Below are 9,987 nucleotides of genomic sequence, written 5' to 3'. Positions count from 1 at the left end.
CACTAACTCACTGGAGTTCCTCCCACGATGGTCTCCCCATGTTATATCTCATGGCCCCTCCCCACCAAGCCCCTTTCTTTTTTTTTTTTTTTTAAGATTTTATTTGTTTATTCATGAGAGACACAGAGAGAGGCAGAGACACAGGCAGAGGGAGAAGCAGGCTCCCTGTGGGGACCCCGATGCCAGACTCGATCCTGGATCCTGGGATCACGCCCTGAGCCAAAGGCAGACGCTCAACTGCTGAGCTACCCAGGCGTCCCTGGCCCCTTTCAATGAATAGCTTGGTCCCATGCTCTGCCCCATCCTGGTTTCTCCCCAGTGAGTGTGGGCCAGTGAACAAAAGGGGATTTCTGGGAAAGCATTTTTTTCTGACTTAAGTGTTGCCTGTTCTTCCTGTTTTGAATGTGGACATAATGCTCGGGGGTACAGCAGCCATTTTGTACCCATGAGGCCAAAAAGACATACACCAAGGATGATGGAGCAGGAAGTGAGTCTGAGGTCTCCCTGACACCCCCAAGCAGTTGTTTGAACCTTATACTGTCGAGTTGTCCTCTTTTGCTTAACTTGCGGTAGTCAGGTTTTCCTTAGATGTAGTTGAACATAATCCCGAATGATGTGGGCTGCCTTTGGGACTAACCCCTCAGGCCTACACACCACTGTACACAGGTTGATGACCTTGTGCCACACCTTAGTGTCCCAGCCCAGATGAGCAGCCAGGTCAAGGCCAAGGAACCCCCATGACTTAGCTTTCAACCAACTAATGGGTAAGTAATCAAGACTCAACTGAAGAAAAAGACAGATGTTCTAAAGCGAGAGTTCCCCAGTTTGCTGGGGCATGAGGGAGTAGGAGCATGTCGTCAGGACGGTCAGTCCCTATGGAAAGGGAGGGAGTTACTTATCCCAGCTTCACCTGGAAAATCCCCCACTCAGCTCGGAGATGCTTGGCCACCACCTCTGGGTCATCCAGGAAGTCCCAAGGCAGAGCAGATAAGTGGGTCTGTGTCAGAGAGAAATGCAGACACTGGTGGCCCAGGCACATCCTTGTCTTGGGGGAAGCAGAGAGGACAGAGAGCCTTTTGTGGGCACCAAGTCTGTGTGGATGTGCTAGCAGATGGCCATGCAGCCTCACTTCTTAATTTGCTTAATTTAAACAAAAAGGAACTTTTTTCATTTTCTGGGAACATTTGTGCATCTCAGCGCCCCTGCTGGGCCCAGAAGCCCGGTAACATCACAGGCACAGCCTCCTCTCTTTCTTTCTCAGAAGAAATTTCTTCTTTCAGAGCAGCTCATGGGGGAGTCTGACCTTGAGGCTTTGAGGCCAGTTCCGCAAAAATGACTTAGAGAAGCTGTCTTTGAAAGAGGCTGGGAAGGTGCCTCCTGCAGGCAGGGAGGAGGGGCCTGCCCAGGTCTTTAGTGAGTGGCAGCTAAATGCCTCTGACTGTGCGGAGAGGCAGCAGTCCACCGCCCCAGGGCGCTTGGTGTGGGGGTAAGCACCAGCCTCCATGGGCCAGCAGGGCACAGGGCAGGGGGCAGGGAGCCAGGATTCTGCCTCCAGTTCCACCATTAGCTCACTGTGAGCCCCAGGGCAGCACTAGAGGGTAGCGGTCAGGGCTTGTTCAGTCCCTGAGAGTGGCAGACATTCCAATGGAAATTTTTGAAAGGCACATACCGGCAAAGTTAGAGAAAACAGTTGGGGTAGCATGAACTTCAGGTACACCTTGATCCAGGTGCTCCACCAATGTCATTGAGACCAAGTCTCTCCTGGCTCTTTTTCCAGGCCAGCTCTTCCCTCCTGGCAGGATGTCACCAGCAGGGTGTCCAAGCACTTAGGACACAGGGAGCCTCTCTACTGTCACCTGGTCAGAGCTCCAGTTCCAGGGGTTCCAGCTGGCTGGCTGGGCTTGGGTCACATGGCCTTCCCCAGCCAATCAGATGGCTATAATCAGTGACATGCTCATCTATGGATCCCCTCAGTTGGGGGACTAGAAGAGGGACAGAAATTGGGGAACTGTTTCCTGGAGGGGCACTGCAGGGCTTTGGTCTCATCTCTCTGGCCCCTTGTGACTTGATTGGCCAGGGAGCCCCCCAATCCTGAAGAGTCCAGCCCAAGGAGCTCTGAGCACTGTGGACCCAGAGGGCCTCAGGCCACCATCTGTGCTTCCCGGAGTGCGCTGGCACAGCAGGAGGGCCAGGTGCGGAGTGCACCTGTGCAGCAGCAGGTGCAGGTGTAGGGCCAGCAGGAGGGCCAGAAACAGGTGTGGGGCAGAGTGGGAGGGCCAGGTGTGGGTGTGGGGTGCAGCAGCAGGTGCAGAGTGTGCCTGCACAGCAGCAGGTGCCCAGCCAGCAGGTGGACCAGGTCGGGGGTGCAGCCCCTGGGGGATGGCAGCTCCTGCAGCCAAACCCAAGAAAATCATAAATGCCCTGTGGAGACGGAAAAAAGGAAAACACGTCCAGTGATCCAGGTTCCACCAGTTGTATCTGGTCCAATTTCATTTCCAGACAAACAAAATAAGAGCTGGCCCAGCCCTTTCCAAATCCAGCCCAAACACAAGCTGGCTGAGCAGAGCCTGGCCATCCTCCGGTGGGAGAGGGCGGAGCATCTCCAGCCCCAGACCCAAGCCCCAGGAGCAGTCCTGGCTGAAGAAGAATTTGCAAGTGAATCTAGGGGCCTCCAGGAAAGCACCAGCACTGCCCTCCCCTCTGTGGGCAGCAAAGCCTTGCCTGTTAGGAAGGGCGTTCCCACCTTCTATGAGCCTTTCCTGGAAAAGGAGGAGGGAGATCTCCCCAACCCACCTGACCAGGCCAGTGCTACCTCGATGATAATGTGGACAAAGTGATCAAAACCACATAGCTTTCTAGATGATAAGCCCTAACTCTGGATGAAATGCTCTCCAGAAACCCAACTGAAAAGCAGCTAAAATAACAAGGGATTAATGATCTCTCATCTATAACTATGAAAGCAAGCTAGCTGAAGGTGGACTGATGGGTGGCTCGAAAGTGTTTCTTCAGGGACCCTGTGGCTCCTCCCTAGGTGTCCCCATCAGAAAGCCTCAGGGAGCCACTCCTTTCCTCCTGTCCCTTCTGAAGAGTGCAGTCTCCCAGCAGCCCCTGGCAGCCTCTGCCTGAGCCCATCAGGCAGGCAGGGTGCTCCCCCGTCATCAGGACAGCCTGACTGCATGGCAGCATCAGCTGTGCCAGACCAAGAATCACCCGGGAGGCTGAGGCAGGCCTGCCTCCCTGAGCACATCTCTGCTCCCTGAAGTCTGAACAAAATTGGGGTTTGGATAGCCCTGGATAAGGTTGCCTGGCAACCAGCAGTGTTAGCCACCTTTCCACCAACTGCCATCCTCTGGGCTGGGCATCGCCAGGTGCAAGGGCAAGAGGGGAAGACCCAGGGCAAGTCCAGGGTGGCACAGTGGCTGCTCCTGAGAATGGCGTCCTGGGCGCCCACGGCCGAAGACTGTGTAGCCTGGCACTGTCACTAGTCACTCTGTCTGTCCCAAACAGCAGAATCTGCACACGCAGATATGTCCAGGTGCAGTGAGAGAAGTTTCATTCAGTAAATACCTTCTGACTGGTGCTCAGGCATGCACACGCACACACCAAACATGCACACTCATACACATATGCACGTATATATGTGCATACACACATGCACACGTACATCACACATCACAAAAGTGCACACCCATATGCACATGCACGCATGCACACGCACACATGCACACATGCATCACACACATATATGCATGTGTGCGTGCACACAGTACACATGCCACCCGATATTTAGATCCAGCCTCACAAAAGAAGAAGCTAATTTATGCTTCCAATTATAAATATAATTACATTTCTGAATCCATTAGCATGACTATTCTCAAACACATGACTCGCTGTGTGGCAAACAGAGATTCACAATTGCAGATGAGCCAGCACAGAGAATTTTAATTTTTATTTTACTTGGAATTCAACATCAAATAATAACAGTGCCACTTGGATGGAACACATTTCCACATTCAATTAAAAGAGAAGCAATCATTCCTAGTAAGACCCTGAGGCAGTGGGCCTAAAGGGTGCATAGTTGAGCCAGGGGAAGGAGGAGGTCCTCAGGGAGAAATCTGTGAGAATGGAAAGTGATGGTTGTCAGAAATGGTGCACCGGCCAGGGTCCCCAGGGGTCTGACCTGTGGCAGGCCCACGTTTGACCAGTGGTCAGGACATGTTTCTGGGCTCAGCAGCAGCAAACCAGGGGAGTTTGGGAGGGGAGCTGGGTGGTGGAGCCTGGCCTTTCAATGCCCCACACTGACCACGGGAACAAAGAGGGCTTTGAAGACGTCTCTAGAGCACTATCCCGGGTAGGAAGTCAGGACCACGGTCTGTGGCTCACAGAGTAGTGGCCACTGGCTGCGAGGGCACAGCCTCTGTGGGGTGGCGGGGAGGAGGCTGGCTTGCACACCTGTGTGCTTCTCCCCTGCTACCCACTCAGAGTGGGCCCTTGGTGCCCACTGTATCCTCTCACTGGGCAGCCTGATCCCCCTATGGCTTTGTGGGGATGCAGGAACAGGAGGGCATGCCGGCCAAAGTGAGTCACAACGAAACCCCCTGGGTGAGCGCAGATGAAGCAGTGCAGGGCTGTGGGGTTTCAGCAATGCCAGCACAAAGCGGCCAGCCACATCCTGGAAAAGACACCAGGACACACGCCTGTCCGGGAGGCTGGGACAGATGGCGCACATGGGCATCCCTCTGCTGGCCCCACAGACACAGCCCCCAGAGCCCTCCTCCAGGACTCTGGCCTCCTCTGGCCTCTCTCTCTCTGTGGTTAATTTTGTGTGTCAACCTGAGAAGGCCATGGTTCCCTGTGTGGCATCAAAACCAGCGTAAATGTTGCTGCAAAGGTACTTTTTAGATGTGATTAACACTTTTTAAAATTGTGGTAAAATATTCATAATGTAAAATTTACCATCTTAACCATTTTTAAGTGTGCATTCAGGGGCATTAAGCACATTCACACCGCCGTCAGCCACCACCACCGTCCACCTCCAGGACTCTCACGTCTTCCCAGACGGATGCTCTGTCCCCGCTAAACCCTGATCCTGCCCAGGCCCTGTCACCCACCATCTACCCTGTGTCTGTGAGTCTGCCCGTGGCTCTGGGGCCTCCAGGTCAGTGGAGTCACGTGGTGTCTGCTGATGACCAGCTCCCTCCCTCAGCATCATGTCCTCGGGGCTCATCTGGGTCATGGCAGGTGTCAGAAGTTCCTTCCTGGGACGCCTGGGTGACTCAGCGGTTGATTGCCTCCGGCTCAGGGCGTGGTCCCGTAGTCCCGCGATGGAGTCCCACGTCGGGCTCCCTGCATGGAGCCTGCTTCTCCCTCTGCCTGTGTCTCTGCCTCTCTCTCTCTCTCTCTCCTGAATGAATAAATAAAATCTTTTAAAAAAATAAGTTTGTGATCTATTTTAGGTTAATTTTTGTATATAATGTGAAACAAAGGCCCAACCTATACCTCCTACATGTTGGATACCCAGCTGCCTGGGACCCTTGTCAGGAATGTTCTGACCACAATGGAAGCATTTATTTCTGGGCTCTCTCTTCTATTCCATTGGCTTATGTGTTTGTCCATAGGCCAAACTGTTTAGGTTACTGTAGCTTTGTAGTAAGCCCAGAAATCAGGAAGTATGGGACCTCCAGCTTTGTTCTTCTTGTTCAAGAGGTTTTTTTGACTATACAGGATCCATTGAGGTTCTGTAGGAATTATAGGACAGGGTTTTCTATTTCTGGGGGGAAGAGTGATTAACATTTAAGTCAGTAGACTTTGAGTAAAGTAGATTACCCTCCATGGTGTGGGTGGGCCTCACCCGATCAGTTGAAGGCTGAAAGAGGAAAAAGACTGAGGTCCCCATGGGGAGGGACTCGTTCCTGCAGACTCAAGATGCAGCATCAGCTCCCCCATGGGTCTCCCTCCTGCCTCTTTTCCCACAGATTTGGGACGGGCACCACCTCTGCACCTGCACACACATGTCCTCTGACCCTGTTTCTCTGGAGGACGCTGATGGATGCACCCATGGATGGAACCATGGGTGAGGCAGTGTAGTTTGTGCTGGGAGCACTAGGGGGCTGTTGGAGGTTTGGTGTGGAAGGCTGATGTCCCCAGGGCTTGCTCTGGCTGCTCCCTGGAGGAGAAGGGAGGGGAGAGAGAGTGTGGGGAGAGGAGGGAAAGGAAAGGGTAGGAAAGGGAGGGAGGAAGGCAGGAGGACAAGAAGGAAGGATGGGCAGCAGCTGAGCCTGCCACTTGCTTGGCAGGAGAAAACGTGCCAGCCAAGTGAGGAAATCTGAGGGTCGGTGAGGGAGTCGGGCAGCTGGACATGGGCAAGGCCTTCACAGCAGGCACCTCGCTTTGGGGCTGAAGAGCAGCACCTTGGGTGGGACAGGCAAGGCCCCCCGCTCCTCCGTCAGTCTTCCATCTCACGCCTGGTGTCCTGGGTCATCGGAGCTCCTTCCTGAGCTCAACCCACCCCTCCCCCAGCCATGCCCTGGGGACTGACCTGGGGGCCAGCAGTGTGTGGTGGTCTCCCCCAGATCCTGCATCTTGTGGGGCTGCCTCCAAGGGGTGGGGGAGTGACAGCCCCCATTGTGCAGGGTAAGGGATCTCTGTGTCCCCTGACAGCCCCAGAAGCACTGTAGCACTGTCCTGGGAGTGGGTCCTGCCCAGCCACCCGCCACCCCCGCCATGCATGACCCAAGCCAGAGCCCCCACCAAGCTTGCCCTGAATTCCCAACCCAAAACTGTGGGAGAGAGAAATCGTCCAGTGCCCTGAAGGCTGCTGGTGGGGTGCCCTGTACCCTGGGGCTTTTCCTTCCCTTTGTGTGCCTCTGAGGAGCCCTTGGCCAGAGGGGCCCCCTATCTCATAGTTCAGGCCAGGAGTAGGACACTTGCTGCTTTTATCTGTGGATTGTCATGGGCTGACCTGTGTCCCCTCCGAGCTCACTGGTTGAAGTCCCAACCCTAGCCCCTCTGAAGGTGACTGTATTTGGGAACGGGGTCCTTGCAGACATAGTTAGGTCCCATGAGGACATGCTGGGGAAGGTGGGCTCTGATCTGACTGTGCCCTCATTGAAAGGAATGTCAGGACGGAGACATAGGGACATGGCTATGTGACTATGAGGGATGCCGTGATGGCCACCACCAGCAGGCACGGGTTGGGGCAGGAAGGACTGCCCTTGGAGCACAGCCCTGGGGACCCTTGACTTCAGACTTATAACCTCCAGAGCCTCGGGGGAGTAGTGGCTGCAGGCAAATCCCCCTGCCCCTTGCGGGGCTGCATCAGGACAGCCCCAGGACACCAGCAGGTGGGACAGTTACATCGCAGAAGACGCTTGTCACGGTGGTATTGCTAATGTGGTAGATGGTATCCCTGGGTGTTTGCTGGCCATCCACGTGAGGTCCTATGCTGGCAGGCACGGGCATGGTGCCCACTGGGGCAAAGGTGTGCACGGAAGCTTCTGGAGCCCTGCAGAAGTGGAGCCCACTCCCGTCCCTGTGGGGGTGCTGCCCCCGGTGGCCAGCCCAGGACCTGCTGCTCAGCCTGTGTCCAGGAGGAAAAGGCGAGCCCACCGCCTGAGACCCGAGACCCAAGACCCAGCTGGTTGTACCTGCTGTCATTGGAAGCCATTGACCTGGGGGCAGCTCCCTGTGAGGACACCTGGCCTCCTGCCTTAGCAACTCACACACAGAAACCCTCCAGGACGGTGAAGTGTGCAACAGTAAGAGACTGGGGCGGGGGGAGGGGGGCTGTCCCAACAAGGGATCACTCACTGGTCATTAAAATCAGGCAGTTGGGATCCCTGGATGGCGCAGTGGTTTGGCGCCTGCCTTTGGCCCAGGGCGCGATCCTGGAGACCCGGGATCGAATCCCACATCGGGCTCCCGGTGCATGGAGCCTGCTTCTCCCTCTGCCTGTGTCTCTGCCTCTCTCTCTCTCTCTGTGACTATCATAAATAAAGAAAGAAAAAAAATATTAAAATCAGGCGGTAAAAAAAAAATCAGGCGGTAAGAAATATCATAATCAGCATGCGTTGCATTTTTAGGAGAATGTTGTAAACCACCGGGTGGAGTATACACCCAATTTTGTAAACTCAAGGAGCCTAGTGGCTCAGAAAGCCGAACAGATGTGACTTCCACTGGGCTATAGCCTGTAGGCAGCACTACACTTGCCTGTCTCACAGCGATTCTCCCATAAATGTAATTTCCTAACATGATCAGGAAAAATTATGCTCAACTTTTATGCACATCAAAACACAAAGAATAACGGCAGTGTCATAAGTGGCACACCTTTACACACACGCCTTCACTGAGCCCCCTGCCCCCTACCCCTGTCCCCTACCCCTGCCCCCTATTCCCTGCCCCTGCTCCCAGCCCCTGCCCGCTGCCCCCTGCCCCCTGTCCCTGTCCCCATCCCCTATCCTTGCACCCTGTCCCTGTCCCCTGACCGAAACAGCCCCTCATATGCCTGCTCCCAGTCCATCTTGGTAAAGGCTGCAGTTGGGACAGATGAAGCTCATCTTTCTTCCTAGGCAATTTATTTAAGAGCCTCCTAAAATCTACCAACTTCCAGGCTGCAAATCATGAAAAATCAAACGAGGTTTCCCACCGATAAAACTCAAGATCATCCCTCAGCCTGGGAGAAGATAGAACTGAGTGGCAAAAAAAAAAAAAACTGAGTGGCAATGCCCCTCCTGCGAGTAGCTGAGAGATGGAGGGACTGGAACCCACCTATCCTCCCCAAGGGGCAGGAAGCCAGTGGGTGAGCCCAGCACTTTGTCCAGAGCCCTTGGAAGGTACGTCCAGACACACATCCTGCAGGCCGGCGTGGTAGCCCCTGAGCACCTGAGTTCCCTCGGCAGAGCCCAGCCTCACCGTTCCCCATGTAGCCGGGTACCCCGAGTCCATCCGCGTGGTGGGGGAGTCTCCACAGCTCTCTGAAGAGTGCCCGGGCAAAGCACACAGACCACAGGACACCTGCCGGATGCCTCCTGTCCCTGATCCTCACCCGGTACCCACAGTGGCCTCCCCGCTCCAGCCCCTTTTCATACTCCCTGGGGCAGTCAGCCAGTTTTTGCCAATCACGCTTTGTAACAAGTTACCCCCAAACTCAGTGGCTGTCAACAAGTGTCCCTCAAAAAAAAAATTTTAAAAATAAAATAAAGGGCAGCCCCAGTGGCGCAGCAGCTTAGCGCTGCCTGCAGCCCGGGGTGTGATCCTGGAGACCCTGGATCGAGTCCCACATCAGGCTCCCTGCATGGAGCCTGCTTCTCCCTCTGCCTGTGTCTCTGCCTCTCTCTCTCTCTCTCTCTCTCTCTCTCTGCATCTCTATGAATAAATAAATAAAATATTTTTTAAAAATAAAATGAAATAAAATAAAATAACTATGGTATGTTAAGGGCTTTAATGGAAAAAACAGACAACATGCAAGATGGGTAATGTAAGCAGAGATGAAAACTCTAAAAAATAATTCAAAGGAAATGCTAGAAATAAATAGCACTATAAAACAAATTAAAAAACAAAAACAAAAACAAAAAAACAAAAAACAAGTGTCCCTCAGCTCACAGGCTGGCAACAGCGCCCCGACCTTGACCGACAGGGTGCACTAGCAGAGCTTGGGCCCCGTGCCTCCCTCTGGTCAGAGTAACTAATCAAGTATCTGTCATTGGCTTCATCCTGAGCAGTGGGGTCTGGTGATAGCCCTGCCCCTTCTTTTTCCATCCCTGGGCAGTCAGGCCATGCTCTGTGTGTCTTCAGCACCCCCTTCCCCGGCCCCTCTCCCTCTAGTTCTGCTTGTGAATTTGTGCACAAACAGGAGTCCTGGGCCCATCTGAGAGCAGCTGCTGGTTTTCCAGGACACTGTAGGCTCCCCATGTGCCCAGGGGTGGGCACTGAGCGACGTGTATAAGTTATAACTGCTCTGAGAGACAAATTGACAGTAATTATTCACTA

The 9,987-nt window shown here is 54.0% G+C and overlaps 1 protein-coding gene across 6 annotated transcripts in view; it reads right to left on the bottom strand.

Annotated features, from left to right (window-relative positions):
* Positions 1-3,931: 3,931 nt before the first annotated feature.
* LOC106557825 overlaps positions 3,932-9,987 on the bottom strand; it is a 29,304-nt gene continuing 23,248 nt past the window's right edge. For 5 of the 6 annotated variants that reach the window (XR_005379050.1, XR_005379049.1, XR_005379056.1 and 2 more), the window contains 3 exons: positions 7,810-7,982; positions 5,119-5,404; positions 3,932-4,115 (listed from right to left, as the gene is read on the bottom strand). The gene's annotated coding sequence lies outside the window, so the exon portion shown is untranslated. Of the gene's footprint in view, positions 4,116-5,111; positions 5,405-7,809; positions 7,983-9,987 lie in introns of all 6 variants that reach the window. The other variant, XR_005379051.1, reaches the window with a different exon arrangement.

The sequence above is a fragment of the Canis lupus genome, chromosome 26 (assembly GCF_011100685.1).
Source record: "Canis lupus familiaris isolate Mischka breed German Shepherd chromosome 26, alternate assembly UU_Cfam_GSD_1.0, whole genome shotgun sequence".
NCBI classification, from domain to species: Eukaryota; Metazoa; Chordata; class Mammalia; order Carnivora; family Canidae; genus Canis; species Canis lupus.
The sequence above is the reverse complement of the archived record's forward strand: the minus strand, read 5'-3'. Positions and strand labels throughout refer to the sequence as shown.